The sequence below is a fragment of the Sciurus vulgaris genome (assembly GCF_902686455.1).
Source record: "Sciurus vulgaris genome assembly, chromosome: 12".
Lineage (NCBI taxonomy): Eukaryota > Metazoa > Chordata > Mammalia > Rodentia > Sciuridae > Sciurus > Sciurus vulgaris.
This window is the reverse complement of record NC_136473.1, coordinates 48,094,865-48,113,609: the sequence shown is the minus strand read 5'-3', so window position 1 is coordinate 48,113,609 and position 18,745 is coordinate 48,094,865. Positions and strand designations below refer to the sequence as shown.

The 18,745-nt window shown below is 37.3% G+C and overlaps 1 pseudogene across 1 annotated transcript; it reads right to left on the bottom strand.

The window, feature by feature from the left end:
• Positions 1-8,530: 8,530 nt before the first annotated feature.
• LOC306641096 (anaphase-promoting complex subunit 16-like) lies at positions 8,531-8,839 on the bottom strand (annotated as a pseudogene). Its single transcript has one exon. The product of its transcript is annotated as an anaphase-promoting complex subunit 16-like (transcript).
• Between the last annotated feature and the right edge of the window lie 9,906 nt (positions 8,840-18,745).

The following is an 18,745-nucleotide window of genomic DNA, read 5'->3' as shown; positions in this document are numbered from 1 at the left end:
AGAATTAGACATGAACTTCTGGAATACAGCTTATTCTTAGGCTGGGAAATGACTATCTTATTAATGGCAGCCAGGAGTGCACTTACAAGAATGAATAACTGGCATTAATATGGACATTACATATCTATAGGATGAAAGACAGAGGGGGTAATGGGAAGAAAACCAAGTACATTCTTAATTTTCTAAGTAAATATTTACTGAGCACCTTAAAGGCTATCCTGAGTGGTGTGGGAGACAAAAATTCATCAGACATGATCTTTGACCTTACATAATCTTACAACCTAGGATGGGAGCTATGACAGACACAAACACAAACAAAAAAGCTGCTGTTACAGTGACAAAAACAAAACATTAGATGCAGTCAGCAGAGAAATGGAAAGAGTTAGTACTTCTAGCTGGAGTAACTGGGAAGACTCTGTGAAGAGATTTGCACAAGATTTTGAGATGCAGAGAAAATAGTAAGAGGAGAGCAGAGAATCACAGTCAGGAAAAATAGTACAGTTTAAGGACAAAGGAGGACAATACAAGGTCAGGGAATAGGAGAGTCCCCAGACTCAACTGGGGGATATTTCAGGAAGCATGGTAGGGAGCTTTGAATGCCAAACAGAACTAAATTATTAAAGTGATTCTATATGCAGATTTGTGCAGAATACAGATTGAAGGAAGAAAATGAATACAGAAAGACCATGAAGAGATGATTTTAAGAGTTGATATTTGTTAAGATAAACTTTCCAGCAAGGTTTTTCAACAACTAAACATTTAAGATTCATGTGCGAGGTGATTAATAAATTACTACCTTCTATAAGAATGTAGAAATCATTTAGAAAAGTTTTATGAAAACTCAAAAAAAAAAAACACTAGCTTCAAGGAAAAACCATTTTAAAAGCAGTGTTTGGCACATAGTTAATACTTTATGACTAGACTTGCTACAAATACAAGAATGATTCTAAGGGGTTAGTCATCTTTTAAAAATAATATCATGTGTTTAAACACTGTATTTTTAAAAGCATATGAAACTATTATTCCACTATTGTCCAAGACCAATTATTCAATATATAAGGTCACTATATATATTCCATGAAATTTTATTACTAAGGAAGTATAAAAAGTGGTGGACTTAATTCTTTGTTTTCAAACCTTGAGCTGCTAAGATAGATGTGAGCCAACTTACTTGAAGTGATTTGACTTAGAAAATGTCTTCTAATTTCATAACTTCAGTATTAGATGACACAGCATTCATCTTTATCTGAAAAAATGTGATGTAAGTAATGAAAAGAATAAGAAGCTTATAGAAATCAATTAGATGATAACACCTGAAAGAACATAAAAGAATTATATGAAGTACTATAAAACTGATATTACTTACACTATGCATAATTTAAGAACCTAAAATAAAAACCTTGAGCTATGCTCAGAGACTTCTAAAATAGAAGATATAATACATCCCTTCGTATGTTTTATGTCAATTTCCTAAAACTTTGGAAAAATATAAGATATTTAAGCCTGATTTAAACTGAATTATTTAAAATTTAACTGACATTTGAGCCCTACTCAGTATTACGGTGAACAAGAAGATATGAAGTTAAGTGACAGATAGTTCCTGTCTTCAAGAAACTCACAAACTTCCAGAGAAGACTAAAATGAGTAATTCCAAATCAAGGCAGACATAGTGCTATAAGTGATACAAGGCATTATGAAACTTTGAAGAGAGTTTATTACTACAGAAAAAATGTGGGAAGGTTCTGCATTCTGGACTGAATACAAAGAGGAAGAGACTATTAGGAGACAGTTAAGGGCTAAAATTTTGAGTTGAAGTCATACTGTAAAAGGTTAAAACTAGATTCAGCACATGTGGCTTCAGTAGAGGACTGGGGGTGTAGTTCAGTGGTATAGTGCTTGTCAATCATGCACAAGGCCCTGGGTTCAATTCCCAGTACCACACCAAAAAAAATTCAGTAGAAATTACATTCAAATTTATATGTTAAACACATGGCTTTTGTTTTAGAGTGAGTTACCATGAGAAGATTCAATAGGCAGTGTATTCAAGGCATATAAGCCAAACTACATGCTGCATACGAGGTACACACAGACAGTGATTTATTTAACTTCAGGAATGAGATCTTCTGTTACTTCAGTGGTCAAGATAAAAAAATAAAGTAAAAATGAAAAATGAAAAAAAAAAAAACAGGGCAACTACTGCAGTGGAAGTAAATGTTAAAAATTCATTGAAGATGTGCTTCAAAGTGAGAGCCAGAATAACCACCTGATCAATTATGCAAAACTGAGAACTGGAACCATCATTAACCTTCAATTATACTGTTATGAACACAGAATGTCTTCAGCTGTAATAGATATTTCTTTTCAATCAGAACCGTGCATTGTTTGCATCAACCATAATTTTAAGAAATCAACAAATCCAGTGACTCATTCCATTTCTGATATCCTATCCTAGAACTTCAGAGCCCAACCTACAATAAAGAAAAACACTACATTTGCTTTCTTTCTGGAGGTGCCACTTGAGAATCATCTAGATGGTATCTATTACTGCACTAAATCAATGCAATAGTTTGCTCATTTCCTAAATGGTTTATTTGTTTGAGGAGGGGCCTGCAGCAAAAGATTGAGACCCATCAATGAAGTTACAGAAAAACAACAAAAGAATGGAGTGCACTCTTCTGCCTCTTCAGGGAGGAAGAACTTATCATTTACTGGTAAACTTAGATTTTTCAGGAAGGCAATAAAGAAGAATAGAAATTTCTATTAATTGGGAGATTTAAAAGGGGTGAGGGAAGAACAGGAATTACAACTAATCAAGTTTGCTCTTCTAAGAAATCCACAGTAGTATGAAAGTGAAGTTGAAGAAAGTGAATTTAAGAAAGTATTTGATGTTCTTATTTTTTTTATTTTTAATGCTAGTAAAAGGAAAAAAATGGAAAGGAAGAGTGATATATATGGGGCAAACTCAAGAGAAGATGAGAACAAGAATTCTGCTAGTCCATGGTTAAGAGAAGAAAGTTCTTTATGATTAGAATGAAAGCAAAGGAAGGAAGATAGATGAAAATGTGTATACGGAATAAAGCTGAAGAATTTCAGATCCAATGGTAGAGCCATCTACTGAGGCAGAGAGAAGAAGGTAGAAGCAGAGAGGATGGAAGGGAAGACAGAGAGATTAAGAAATATTATACAAATGAAGGAATATTTAAAATTGAGAGAAAAACAGGTGTCAGAGAAAAGGAGAAAGCTATAGAGGGGGTCTTCAGTATTTAAATTTTTAGAATGATTTTGGTTGATAGAGTCAATTAAACATACACCTATAATTCAAGCAACTCAGGAGGATGAGGCAGGAGGACTACAAGTCTGACACTAGCCTTGGCAACATAGCAAGGCCTAAAGCTAACTTATCAAGGTCCTGCCTCAAAATAAAAATAAAAAGGGCTGTGGACATGGCTCAGTGGTCAAGCAATCTTGGGCTCAATCTCTAGTACCAATAACAACAACAAAAGAGTTCTTAGTATTAGCAAATCCATTAATTTGGAGAAATATTTTAATCACATGATGCGGAGTTTAAATAATCATCTTAAGCCTAATACTGACATCATTGAGGAAGTTGGAGCAGCAAGTCAACCAGTAAAAGGAATTAGGTAGGGAGACAGTAATGGAATATTTATAAGACAAGAAACTGATAAAGGAGATACCCTGGGGAATAAAGAAGCACATCAACCCTCCTTTAAAATCTAGACTTTTGGGGAGAACAAAAAGATGGTGAAGTAGAGATGGTTGCTTACCAAGCTGCTCCATGGCATGAGACCAAGAAAGTGGACAAACAACTTCTCAGTGAGGTGGGTAAAAGAGGGTCTTTACTGGTATTTAATTCTGGACTCTCAGAACAGTGTGGGGACTCAGAAGCTTGGCTATAATAAAATAAAAGAAGAAAACCCACCACCAGCACTGGCAGGTGCCAGAGCTTATCCACTGTGGACAAAGCAGGCAGGGGGACTAAGAAAACCTGCATCTAAGCTAACACCATGGTGTGTCTTGGTACAGAGAAATCAGGGATCAAGGACAATGCTGGACTGATCCAGAGGGTGAGCAACACTACATCCTCATGTGGGAAACATGCCATAAATGACAGCCATGGCAGGAGCCACGTTCCCATCATGCTAGGGTAGCTGGTGGCTATGGGAGCAAGACCAGAAGCCCAGACCTGTGGGACCAAACTGGCAGACAACTCAAAGTGTGTCTAGGAAACCAGGAGAAATTCAGGCACGGGGAATGTTCACCCATGGGTCATTGAGACCCAAGAGAGATCCTGGGTCCCTCTAACCCTTTGAGTCTGGCAGCTCACAGGACAAGCTGGGGCAGGCCAAGAATTTGATAAGACGGGTGTGAGTGATTGTGCAACTAGGGACTGAGCCCAGGAGGCTGAGAAGAATGGGATCCACAGGTGGTGGAGGAGGCCAAAGATTGGCTCCTCTTCCTCACAAGTGGAACTCAGGGGAGACTCCTGGGGTGCAGTATTCCACTGTGAACTGGCAGCCGCAGGGCTCTGGATGTGCACTGATTTAAATCCGCACACATCGCCACTCAACGAAGCACCCAGGGCCTACCAAGACCTAAATCCAGCCTTCAGGAGTTATGCCTATGGGATCTCCTCTCACAGAACTCTACAGCAACCTTGCCCTGAGAGTGGAGCAGACAACACTCTCCAACCTGCCTACTTCACACTGTGGAGAAGGGAAGCTGAGAATTTTTGAACTCTAACTGGCATCTGATGAGCAACACAAAAAGAAGAGGTCTTAACAGAGGCTATTACTATTGTGTACACTACATACCTCAAGAAAAAATGGAAAGAGACATCTGATTGTGTACTAAATGGTTCAAGGAGATATATATATACATACACATATATATACATACACACACACACACATACATATATACACATATTGTCTTACTTTTATCATTTCTAGCATTTTGTGAACATGGTTATTTTTCATGACTATCTTTTGAGGGCTAGGGTTTTTGGTTAATATGTTTTGTTTTCTATTGTTTTTTACTTGTCCATTTCTATTGATTCTCTTTCTTTTATTTTGCTATCAGACAAATTCTATTTATCTCTCAGTCTTCCTTTAAATTTTCACTTCTACTTTCTCTCAAATAAACCCTTCTCAATATCAAGGATCGAAGACAACAACACAATAATCCTATGAGACTTTAACATGCCTCTCTAAACACTGGATAAATCCTCCAAATGAAAACTAAATAAAGAAGCTACAGAACTAAAAAAATAAAATTAATAACCTAGATTTATCAGACATAAATAGAATGATTCATCCATCAATGACCACATACACTTTCTTCTCAGTAGCACATGGATTGTTTTCTAAAACAGACCATATCTTAGGCCACAAAGCAACTCTTAACAAATATAAGAAGAGAGAGAGAGAGAATATCTTGCATTCTATGAGATTATAATGGAATGAAGTTAGAAATCAATGATAAAATTAAAAAATAGAAGCTACCCTAACACCACTACACAGAATTAATGCAATTCCTATTAAAATTCCAATGACATTCTTCATAGAAATAGAAAAAGCACTGAAATTCATTTGGAAAAATAAGAGACCCAGAATAGCCAAAGCAATCCCTCACAAGAAAAGTGAAGCAGAAGGCATCACAATACCAGACCTGAAATTATACCACAGGGCTAGAGTGACAAAAACAGCATGGTATTGTCACCAAAGCAGTCAGGAAGACCAGTGGAGTAGAAGAAGAGAGACAAACTCACATAAATACAGTTTTCACATACTAGACAAAGGAGTCAAAAATATACATTGGAGAAAAGATGGCCTCTTCAACAAATGGTGCTGGGAAAACTGGAAATCCCTATGTAGTAGAATAAAATTAACCCTTATCTCTCACTCTGCACAACACTCAACTCAAAGTGGATCAAAGACCTAGGTATTAGATGAGAAATCCCGCACATACTAGAGAAAATGTAGGCCCAACACTCTGTCAGCTTGCGAACTGACTTCCTCAACAAGACTCCTAACGTGCAAGAAGTAAAATTAAAAAATCAATAAATGGGATGGTAATAAACCAAAAAGCTTCTTTACAGCAAAGAAACAATTAAGAACATGAACAGAGAGCCTACAGAATGGGATATAATCTTTGCCAGCTGCACCTCAGATAGGTTATTAATTTCCAGAATATACAAAAGCTCAAAAATTTCAATGACATTCCTCATAGAAATAGAAAAAGCAGTGAAATTCATTTGGAAAAATAAGAGGCCCAGAACAGCCAAAGCAATCCCTCACAAGAAAAGTGAACAATAGAAAAAACAATAAAGGGGCAAAGGAACTAAACAAGACACTTCTCAAAAGAAGAAATATGAATGGTCAACAGATTTTTGAAAAAATGTTCAATATCTCTAGCAATTAGAAAAATGAAAATTAAAACTACACTGAAATTCCATCTCACTCCAGTCAGAATGGCAATTATCAAGAATACAAGTAACAATAAATGTTGGCAAGGATGTGGGGAAAAGGTACACTGAAACATGGGTGGGACTGAAAATTAGTACAAAACACTCTGGAAAGCAGTATGGAGATTCCTCAAAACATTAGGAATGGAACCACCATGTGACCTAGTTATCCCATTCCACTGTATATATCCAAAGAAGTAAAAAGCAGCATACTACACTAAGACAGCCACATCAATGTTTATATCAGTTCAACTCACAATAGCTAAGCTATGGAACCAACCTAGATGCCCATCAACAGATGAATGTATAAAGAATTTATGGCATATACACAATGGAATATTACTCAGTAATAATGAAGAATGACCTTATGACATTTGCCAGCAAATGGATGGATGTGGAGAGTATCATGTTAAGTGAAAGAAGCCAATCACAAAAAACCAAAGGTCGAATAGTCTTCCTGATATGTGGATGCCAACCCACAACAAAGGGGGAAGATGGGAAGTAGTTCAGTGGATTAGACAAAGGGGAATGAAGGGAAGGGAGGATAGGAATAGAAAAAACAGTGGAATGAATCTGACATAACTTTCCTATGTCCATATATGAATACATCACAGTGAATTCAACTTCATGTACATCCACAAGACTTGGATCCTAATTAGAATAAGACATAGTCCATGTATAAATACATCAATATAGATTCTACTGTCATGTATAACTAAAAAGAACACATAAAAATTTAAAAAGCCAAGAGACATCTAAGATTTGCTATGATTTTATTATTTGAAAACTAATATTTTCTTTAAATTTATGCCTAGGTTACCAGTTTCTATCACCTTGAAAATCCTTTTATCATTAAAAGTACATTTGTAAAAATAAATAAATAAATTGATTAATTAAATGGGATTTTTGCTATCTAAAACAGACTGTCACGCAAAAATTCTAGTTACTTTTTAATTGCTACTGGGATTATATTTATTTATAATTAAGCAACTCTAAGAATGTCAGGTCTAAGTCATTAACTAGGACAAAAGCAAATGCTAAGGCAAAATATGTATACAATGTAATAAATGATTCCCTTATTGTGCAGTGTAGACACTGGGATCCTATGCAGAGAACCCAAAAGCAAAGCAAAACCAAACCCCACTTCTTAGCCTTCCAGGTTTTCCTCTATCACAGTACAAAAACCTACTCAGATACTGATAAGACAAATTTAGACCTTTCTGGAAAGAAAACAATCTCTGAAGCAAAGCAAATCTCCATTTCCTTAGGAAAAATGGTTTTTAGATTCTTGTAAAAAGTAATTTGACCTCTTTTCCCTATCCCAAATCCCTCGGACTTTGAAAGGATAAAAACACCAACCTGGAATGCTTTCAAAGGATTTGCTACAGAATTGCTTGAGTCTATCAATGAGCTGAATGGAGGATTTCTGTGTTAAAAAGGATTTTGCTCACTGTTTTATTTTTACAAGTGTTGCTATATTCAAAATAATTTTTTTTTTTGCCAGCATGTCTAGAAGAGGCTAGGAAAAAATAGAATGTATAGAATCAGATGTCTAAAAATAGGGGGGCGGGGAAGAACATTTAAAAATTCCTCATTTGGATAGGTCCTGAGTTGAAACCACATTCATCTGCGAAAAGAAATGTTTAGGTCAGAAAAGTGTAACTATAGATCCTCACCTTGGACTTCACTGATGAAAATTTCCAGGCACTGTATGACAGACAAGTGCATGCCATTTAGTTGGCTAATTCTGGCACAAATCCTACTTGGCTTGTGATAATTTTATAACTATCTCTTTAACCCAAACCTCCTGGTTCTCTGAAATTGTCTTAATGTGATTCCCAATACTTTTCTAAACAAACGAACATTTTCCCTGCAAGATCACATATTTAAGTATTTGTTGGCTGTGGACAGATACAGGGAAACCAAGTAGATGTGAATTAGCAGTTTGGTGATAAAGCCGTGAATCTGAGTGGCTGTATAAGCTGTGACAGAGTCTCTTGCCAGCTCTGCTCTGGATAGGCTCCAGAGGGGACCATCCGGGCACCATCAACCTGAGGAGGGTGTGAACCCCAGCAGCTGCTCATCAGCCTCCAGCTCTTCTACCAAGTCAGCTAGTTTTTCCATCCGAGCAACCTGCTGATCATGTTTCTCCTGTTTGAGCGTGGGTGCCGCCTGATAACTGAACGGATTCACAAAGGAATCTCTCAGAGCCATCTTCGAACATCTCTCCAGCTCCTGGGGGTAGACAAAAAGGGCTTTCCATGGTGGGGCAAGATCTGAGGCACTGAAACCTGATGCAGTAACAGAACTTCCATTGACCCCACCAGCTGAAGAGGAGGAAGAAGAGGCTGCCATTTCTTCTAGTAGAATTCTCACTTCATCAGCAGCTTTAGCAATTGTCCCTTCAGCCCCGCCCTTGGGCCAGCCAGAAAGACAGCGCTCACAATGAAGGACAGCAGCGTGCTCCCTAATTATTCTTTTTCACTAGTGCATTGTAGTCATACATCATTGTGTGGTTTGTTTCAACATATTCATAAATGCATGTAACATAATCTGTTCCATTTCAATCCCCAGTACTTTCCATGTCCCTCTGCTCTTCCCTTTTTCTTACTTATTATTACCTCACTAAAATGTAGATGTCATATTCTCTTTTACTCCTAAAGGTTTCAGTTTCTGACACTCTTATTTTGAAATATTTTTAAATTCCCTGTTTGTCCAGTCTCATATACTGTTATTAAGTGACAAAACACATATAGGCTAATGGATTTCAAACTACTTATCTTAGAAAAATTCTTAATGTGGTTGAGTGCAATATATTAATGAAAACTATTTCTTCCTTGAAATATTTGCAAAACTTTTGGAGCTGATTTTTTTTTGGATTCATAAATAGTTAAGTATTAAAATTATTTTATAATGTTAAAAAATAAAATCTAGAATTTTTAAATTTTCATGCCTTTTCTTAAAATAGTTGTGAAAAAAATGGCAATGATTATGAAAGCTAGGTTTACTTTTCTGGAGAACAGAAGTATTATGGGGAAAAAAATCAAAGTTAGAAGAACTTGTTCACAATAAAACAAAAGAATCAGATGACATAAGGAACTGGAAGACTACTGAGGATTCTGTAGGGGTTGTCTGTCTGTCTTTGTCCCCTTTCTTTCACACGTTTAGACACATAGTGTAAGAAACTGACTACATGTGTTACCAGTCACTGACTCCTAGAACTTGCCAAACCTACATACATTCTCTATTCATCAACATAGTAAACTCAAGGGCAAGTTAAGTCAATCCAATTGAAAGGCTAGGATGACACCATGTGGATCTAAGCACACTCTTCTTTACCAAGTTTCCTTTTATATGAAATTGACAGTTTTTTCTAATGAGGACTAAAGTCTATTTTGCAAAGCATTCAGAAACTACAAAAATAAAAATGTATAATTAATGGGTCTCTTCAAGCTCCAACAACAGGGATGTAAAGTACATCAATGGAAAGTGAAAGGAAATAAACAATATGGGGACTGAGTTGAGTGTAGAACTTACCAGACACAGAGGTTTTAAATTTCTTGAAACATTCAACATTCTAGTCTCCTAAACTTCCCGAAGACTCAGAAAAAATCTTTTGGGGAAAACTAGCTGTGTGTTTAATGACTCTCTAAGTTCCAGTCACACTGCTAGACTTGGGATCATCAAAATTCCTAAGTGTTTTTCTTTCCTTCTATAGTAAGCTTGACCCTCCAACAGTACTCACAGCTGAGCAGATTCCTCAAGAAAAAGGTGACTGACAGAGCTTCAACTTCTATGGATTCTTCTTTATCTGAAATCTCAAATTTGTCTATTTCTCCTTGCTGTCTGCATTATCATGATGACTGTGGTGTATTTTAAGACTGACACAAATATTACGCCACTTATTCCATTGAGAAACAGACATATGTCCCTCCCCTTCCTTGAATGTGGGTGATCCCTGTTCCTCTTTGACCAACACATACACAAACATACATAATGGATTTGACATGATAAGTGTTTCTGGACCTGGGTCTCAAGACACTAACAGCTTATCTTCTTATACCCTGGAATACACTGAAAGCACTGAACTGACATTGAAAAGGGTGAACTAACTAGATCAAAAAACCAAAAGGGTTTTTTGGTTTCATCAATTTTTTCTATTCTCCATTTTACAATTTATTGATTTCTACTTTCTTTTTTTACTACTTATTTTGGGTTTCTTTTACTGTTATGTCTTCCAACTTTAGATGAAAGTTTAGAAAAATTATTTTAGATCTCTCCTTTTCTATTTTAAAGCTCTATAATTTCCTCTGAACACCACTTCAGTTGTACTCCATAAATATGTTTATGCGGGAAGCCACGTATGAGCCATGTGTGAAATGAGCAATGTCTGAGCCATTAGACAGGGAAGCTCTGTTTTGGGATCTCCCAGGCAGAAACCTCTGGTGTGAGAATGCCCAACTCACGCTGGCACCCTGATCTAGCTCACAGCTCAAGTTTAAACACAGCCCCAAAGGTGGTAATAACCTGCCAAGAGTCAAACAGCCTGTTTACCTCATCCCTCTCCTGTTTTTTGTGAAGAAGTTCCTTCCAACCCCCTTTGATCTATACCACAATAAATACAGCAAGCAGGAGCTGTGTCTTTGTTAGAACCCGTACCTCTCTGGTCAACTCAACCTGTCACTGCCTCCGCTCTTTAACTATATATTTCTGGTCTTTTGTGTTTACTTTATGATACTACTTTCTTAGCTTTTATTTCACAACCAGCCCATTCCCTTGCTCATGCAGGACATGAGCAAGATGTTTACATTTTCATTGAGTTCTCACATATTTTCTAATTTTTCTCCTGATTTCTCCCTTATCCATGGTTTAAAGTGAGTTGTTTAATTTCCAAACATTTGAGAGAGAGTTCTAGATATCTATTGCTATTGATCACTAATTCAATTTAGTTAGAGTGAGAGCACATACTCTGTATGTTTAAACCTTTAAAATCAAATGTCTGTTTTTTACTGATATTTTGCCTACTCATTCTATCAACTGCTGAGCTGCAAGTGTTGAATATGTGAATGATAATGATTCATTAATCAATTTCTCCTTCATGTACTGTCAGCTTTTGTTTCAAGTATTTTAAAGCTGTTACTGGGTTCACAAATATTTGGGATAATGTTTTTTTGATTAACTGATTCTTTTGTCATTATGAAATATCTCTCAATATTGCTAATAATGTTCCCTGTTCTAAATCCTTTTTGGACTGTTAATACTGCTGTTTCAGGCTGGGGTTGTGGCTTAGTGGTAGAGCACTTGCCTAGTGTGTGTGAGACACTGGGTTCAATTCTCAGCACCCCATATAAATGAATGAATAAAATATAGGTCCATCAACAACTAAAAAAATACTAAAAAAATACTGCTGTTTCCTTAAGGATTAATGTGTGCAAAGTATATCTTTTTCCATTCTTTCACTTGTAACCTATATGCTTATATTTGAAGAATATTTAATGCAGATTATATACAGTTGTTCCCCTTGTTTTTTTCACTTTCCATGGTTTCAAATACTTGAGTTTATATGTCAAACAGAAAATTCCAGAGATAAACAATTCATAACTTTTAAGTAGTACACTGTTCTAAGCAGCAAGATGAAATCTCTTGTAGTCCCATTCCATCCCACCTGGGAAGTGGATCATTCCTTTTTCTACTCTATCTGTTCTGATTTGCTACCTCAACATTAGCCACTTAGTAGCCATCTTGTTATCAGATCAACTGTCGTGGTACTGGAGTGTTTGTGTTTAACCATTATTTTACTAAATGGCTCCAAAGTGCATGAGTAGTGAAGCTGGCAATTTTATTATAGTATATTGCTATAGTGTTCTATTTTATTAATACCTATTGCTATTTATCTCTTACTGGGCCTAATTTATAAATGAAGTTTTATCATAGGTATACATATATAGGAAAAAATATATACAGGACTGGTACTTCCTGCTATTTTAAGTATCCCTATGGATATGAAAGGTTTGTCATTAAGTCTTACTAAAATACTGAGCCTCATAGTGTCCACCTTTATTTAGACCATTTAAACTTAATAGAATTATTTTTTATTGTTAGGTTTGAATTAACCACTTTGTCATTTTTTTTAATGTGTCCCAATCTTCTCTTGTTTCTGTTTTCCTTTTTCCTTGCCATATTTGGAACTGAATATTTTTCAGCATTTCATCTTATTGCCGGCTTATTTTATATATTTGTATATTTTATAGTTTCATGAGTTGCTTCAGTGTTTAAAATATATTTTAATATCACAATGTCTCAAATGATACTATACCATTACACATACAACATAAGAACTCTGTAATGGAATGTATCTATTTTCTCATTCCTGTCCTTTGTTCTACTGTCATCATACCTAATTACTGAAGGGTTGTTGTATGGAGAAGCTATTGGTGGGTACTCTAGTTGACAATCCCAGGTTAATACCAGCCTTTGGGTGATCTTTGTCAAGGTGCCAGGAATGTGACTGGAACTGTCTTGGATCCTCCAAACCTCATTCAGCCTATCCTCCAACTGAATACTTCCAAGTGAACTCAGTTGATGCTACATGAAGAACAAAGACCAGATAACCCTGCCACTCTCCCTGATCCACAACTGTGAATTACAATAAAATGGCTGTAATTTATCATAGAATTAGGTACATTGAAATGAACTTCTATAATAAAAATTTAAAACATGGAGCATTTGATTTGGGATGAGACATCTATAACCAAAACAATTATTTATACACTACACATACATACACACACACACACACACACACATATATATATACATCCCTAATAAAATAGCAGATTTGGCTCTAGAGATTTCTAGGCAAAAGGTTAAAAGTTTTGGTGTCTTTTAGCCATGTGTAAGTTATATATGGGGAAAGATTAACTAAAGAACTTTCATTTTCAAGCAGAATTCAGAGGAACTTCAGAGGAGCTAGGATTTACTCTTCTCAAAAATAAAATGCTCCTAAAAAAGTAAGTTTCTTATCCCCATTTCACCAAGAAAGAAAAGTAATAAATAGTCTCAGAGCTATATAGCTATTATTAAGGCCAGGAGTCTGACAGAAAAACATGGTTTCTTCAGGGTAAAAAGCTCTATAGTATAATTGTAAAACATTGTTCAGAGTGCAAAATGATTTAAATTGTATGCAGTTCACTTCTAAGAATCTTAAAATCCTTAAGAGTCTCTCTTGTAGACAAATTAACACTAAGAATCTAGGTGTGATTTCTGGACCTTTGAAGAGACACAACTTCTAAGAATCTTATGAATATTGTTTTCTAATACATTCACTCTCAGTATGAAATAGAAAAACAGGCCATCTCAAAACTAAATACAATGTGCCAAAAAAAAAAAAAAAAACGCAAATAACCCAATCAATAAATGGGCAAAAAAAAAAAAAAACTATCATAGACAATTCATGGAAAAATAAGAACAGTCAACAAGTATATGAAAAAATGTTCAACATCTCTAGCAATTAAAAAATGTGAATTAAAACTACACTGAGATCCGATCTCATTCCAGTCAGAATGTCAATTATCAAGAATACAAATATCAATGAATGTCTGCAAGGAGTGAGAATAAAGGTACACTCATATATTGCTGGTGGGACTGCAAGTTGGTACAACCACTCTGGAGAGCAGGATAGAGATTCCTTAAAAAACTAGGAATGAAACCACCATTTGACCTTTTTGTCCCACTCCTTGATACATACCCAAAAGATTTAAAATCAGCATACTACAGTGACACAATCACAATGTTTGTAGCAGCTAGAATCACAATAGCTAAGATATGGAACCAAACTAGGTGTACTTCAATAGTGGAATGAATGAAGAATTAGTGGTCCATATACATAATGGAGTATTACTCAGGCATAAAGAAGAATGACTTTATGACATCTGCCAGCAAAGAGATGGATCTGGAGACTATGATGCTAAGTGAAGGAAGAAAGTCCCCCAAAAACCAAAGGATGGATGATTTTTCTCATATGTGGAAACCAATTCATAATAAAGGAGGAGGACAGTGAGGAAAAGAATAAAACTACAGATTAGACAATGGGGAATGGTGGGAAGGGAAGGTGGATAAGCAAAAGAAAGACAGTGGAAAAAATCCAACATAGTTTTCCAATGTACATACACAAAAACAACACAGTGAATTCCACAACCATGTACATCCATAGCTACTAGGATACAAATAGCTACTAGAATACAAAAAGAGATGCCATCAGACACTCAAAATATGTTTTCCAGTAGGCTGAGCATCACTTGGGTACTTGCCAGAAATGCAAATTCTCAAAACCTGATTAAGACTTAATGAATCAGAAAGTGTGGGCCCACCACTGAGTAACATTTGCTGTAATAAGCCCAGCAGGTGATTCAGAGGGATGCTGTATTTGCTAAATTCCACATACAATACTGCCAAAGGGATCAATCCTGAGTCTGATCCAGTTTTGGGATAGCTTCCAATCTGTAGGAACCACAGAGATCAAAGGAACACGCTGATCAACAGCACAAGTATGCAAGCACCAAATCCAGAATGGAGGAAAACCTCCAGGAAAATCCTCTCAGGTTCTTCAACAGGTAAAGTACATGGATACTAAAGTGATGGAGAAGATGACTAAAGATTACAAGGCTATAAAGTAATATGTAGACAGAGATATAAAATTTATCAGTTTTTTTAAATGGGTAAAACTAGGACACTGAATTTCAACTGGAAGAATTAAGGGTGCTACAGAATCTCTCCCCCAACAAACAGCAACTGAACCAGGAAAACTTATTTCAAACAATCATTTAATGTCTCTGGTGCTAAGAACATATAACAAATAGAGACCACGGCTCCTCTGCTGTGATGGAAATAAGTATCTGCAAGAGAGTTTACAGAAATAAATACCTGAATATGAGGCTGAAAACAATGAGATTTCACGGAAAGCAGTTAGGAAGGTGTTCACAGCTCCATAATACAAACATCGAAGAAGATCTCAATCTACAACCAAAGAATTGAGAAGTTATGATCCATTTGTGTACGATGTGTCCAAATGCATTCTACTGACATGTATAACTAATCAAGACCCATCTTCAAACCCTAGATTTGCTCATCACTAACCTGCTCTAACAATATGCATTTGACCTATGTCTGTTCCTTATCTGTGAAATAATGAAGATAATGTAAGCCCTATGTATTTCACAGGGTGTTTGTGATGAAAACTAATGTAAAAAGATATCTTTAAACTATAATCAAGTAAGACTGCTAATTGCATGTACAAAAAAATGAAGGAAACTCGTACTAGCCAACCTGTTATAATTCAGGACTATATAATATCTAAACTAAAGTTAAGGAAAAAATGTCATAGTTAAAAGCAAACACAAAAGCACTACATTCAGTGACAACCAAAAATATTTAAGGTTATGATACCTAGTTTCAAGAATTTCTTTCTATGCAATAAATGAACCAAATCAGGTCAGTCATCCAACAAACTAAAAGTAGCATAACAAAAATTTTGATTTGGTTCAGGCATTTACTACTTAAAACTACCACCTCCACTGCAGAAAGCCGAAAGAATAAAGGGAGAAAGGGAGGGAAGGAGTGAGACAGGCAGGAGAAAGAGAAATAAAAAGAGAAAGAGAAAGTCAGAAGAGAAGAACTGGAAAAGAAAAGGAGAGGAGGACAGCAGAGCAAAGCAGAACAGAACAAGGGTTTTGACCGTTAATGTCCCACAAAGGTTTATGTGCTAAAACGTTTTGATGCCAATCTGTGGCCTTATTGGGGGGTGGTGGAAACCTGAGGTGATGGGACCTGGTGGAAGAAAGTCTGGTCACTGCAAGGAACTGAAAGGAATATTGGGGTCCCATTTCCTTCCTCCTGCTCCCTCTCTGTCTCTGGCTCTGCTCCCCAGACAACATGATGTATACAGACCTCTTCTGCTATATCCTCCCCACCATGATGTACTATGACTCCACAGACCCAAAGAAATAGGCCAAGCAACCACAGACTGAAACTACACTGAAACCTTAGGCCAAAAGAAATATTTCCTAATTTTAAGTTTATCTCAGACATTCTGTCCCAGAGATACAAACATTACACAGGAAGGGAGGGGATATGAGGGGAGAGGACAGGAGAGGGGATGAAAGGAGGGATGAAATAAAATGAAGTGATAAGAAAGATTATACAATTTTTCAACATCAGCAGCATTGACATTTTAAACTGGTTAATTTTTATTGTTTTGGGGAGGTTGTCCAATGAATCATAGAATGCTTCAGGCATCAACCCACTAGATACCCCCCACAATGTTGTGACAACCACATATGTCTCTAAACATTGCAAAATATCCCCAGGGTAGGTTGGATGAGACAAAATTATCCTTCTACTGGTCTAAATTCATAGTACCATACTCCAATATGTACCTCACATTTACCTCTCTATAGACTGGTGGCTCAGGATGGAGCTTGAAACATAAGAACCAAAGGAACAAATTCTGCCTGTACAATGGTAACAACTTAAAAAGAACTACGGTTATAGTGGGAAGCTATGGTTAAGCTATACCTGCCACCATCAGCAAAGGAATAACTTGTTTGTGTTTAATACTAAGAATTCGTTTTGATCATTCTTTGGGGAAGAACTTGGTTGACCTGTCATTAAAGCTTAATCTCACTTAGACTTACTAATTATTAGTCTCTAGTGTTTATGTGGAAAAAATCAAGATATTTTAATTTCTAAGAAACTATGATCCACAATTCATAAATTAAATTTACATAAATCATTTAAATTATTCATACATTTACAGTGCCAAAACTAGTATTTAGTTATCGATCCTAATATACATGCACAAAAAGGTAATATGCAAAAATACCTGTAACTACAAGAAGTAAAATTTTATGAAATATATTTAAATGCCTGGTACGTTCCACCACTGGTTATACACATTGTTTTTATAAGACAAAGTTAACATATATTTATATTAGCACTCTTACATCAAAGAGCTTTAAAATTTGCTTCTACAAGTATAAATTTTAAAAGAGATTGCAATTTTATTCCACTGAAATTTGTAATTTATGTAGGATAGGATGCTGTATTTCACATATTCAATGTTAGAGTGGCTTCCCTGGGGATAAAGGTGCGGAACCTGCCTCACTGGGTGAGGCCTCACCCACCTGCACCTTGGTCCCTCCTTCCAGAAGGGCTTGCTCGGCTCTGAACGGGCACCTGTCCCTTCTCCGCGTCCAGTGGCTCCCCTGATCTTCCAAGGCTCAAACGCCCACAGCAAACACGCCACAGGCCTGCCAGAGGCCACTGAGAACCCCAAAACCTGGGAGCTGCAAGGAACCCCGCAAACTTACGATTTTCCGACGCGTGGGTATCATGGCGGAGTGAATTGCGCGATCCGGCGGTCATCCCGGAAGTCAGGAGGTCAGGCAGCACGAGCTAGCTGGCCCCCAGGGCTCCCCCCAGCAGCGTCACAGCAGGAGAGACGGGAACCTCCAGGACCCTCGCGGCTTCTTGGCGCCCCGCCTCCAGCATGGGCCATGAGCGCCGGTGCAGACTGCACTGCTGCTTCCAGGGCTTTGAGGGCACAGACCCCCAATAGGAAGCACAGCTCTAAGGAGAGCCTGTTCCCTGGGCTGTCACAGGGGTGTTAGAGCAGGGCACCATGATTCTGATTTAGTTTTTCTACACTGCCTTTCTTCCCTCAAGTGTTCATTAAAAGTTGTCCACGTGTGGGAAGAGCCTTTGCTTTCCACCAGGTGCTTAGGGTCTCAAGGCAGGTCCTCCACCCTGAGGCGTCAGCTCTCCCTTGGGCCCTCACTCCACGCCGGCTTTGAGAAGGCTCCACCTCAGCCCTCCCCGCCCGGGCTCAGCCCCGCACCCTCGGTTTCTGTCTCCATTACAAACCCACAAGAATCCTAGTAATGTAATAAACATTTATAGACCAAGAGTTATATAAAGGGCTGGGGTTGTGGTTCAGTGGTAGCATGCTTGCCTAGCATGGCTTCACTGACAGGTGGGAGAGCTCGGGAATCACAAGCAGCACAAGAGAGGTTTTAGGTGGCAGCTGCAGCAACAGCATTCAGGTACCCTGTAGAAACACAGAGTCTACAATAGACACAGCCTACATCCTCTGCCCTGCATGTTCTTCCCCCTTGTGTTCTTGCAGACAGCAAGGGAGAAGGATACACTCAATAGCATCCTGGCAGTGTTGGGTCGCTGTCTGTGGTGCTGAAGGTCAAACAGCTG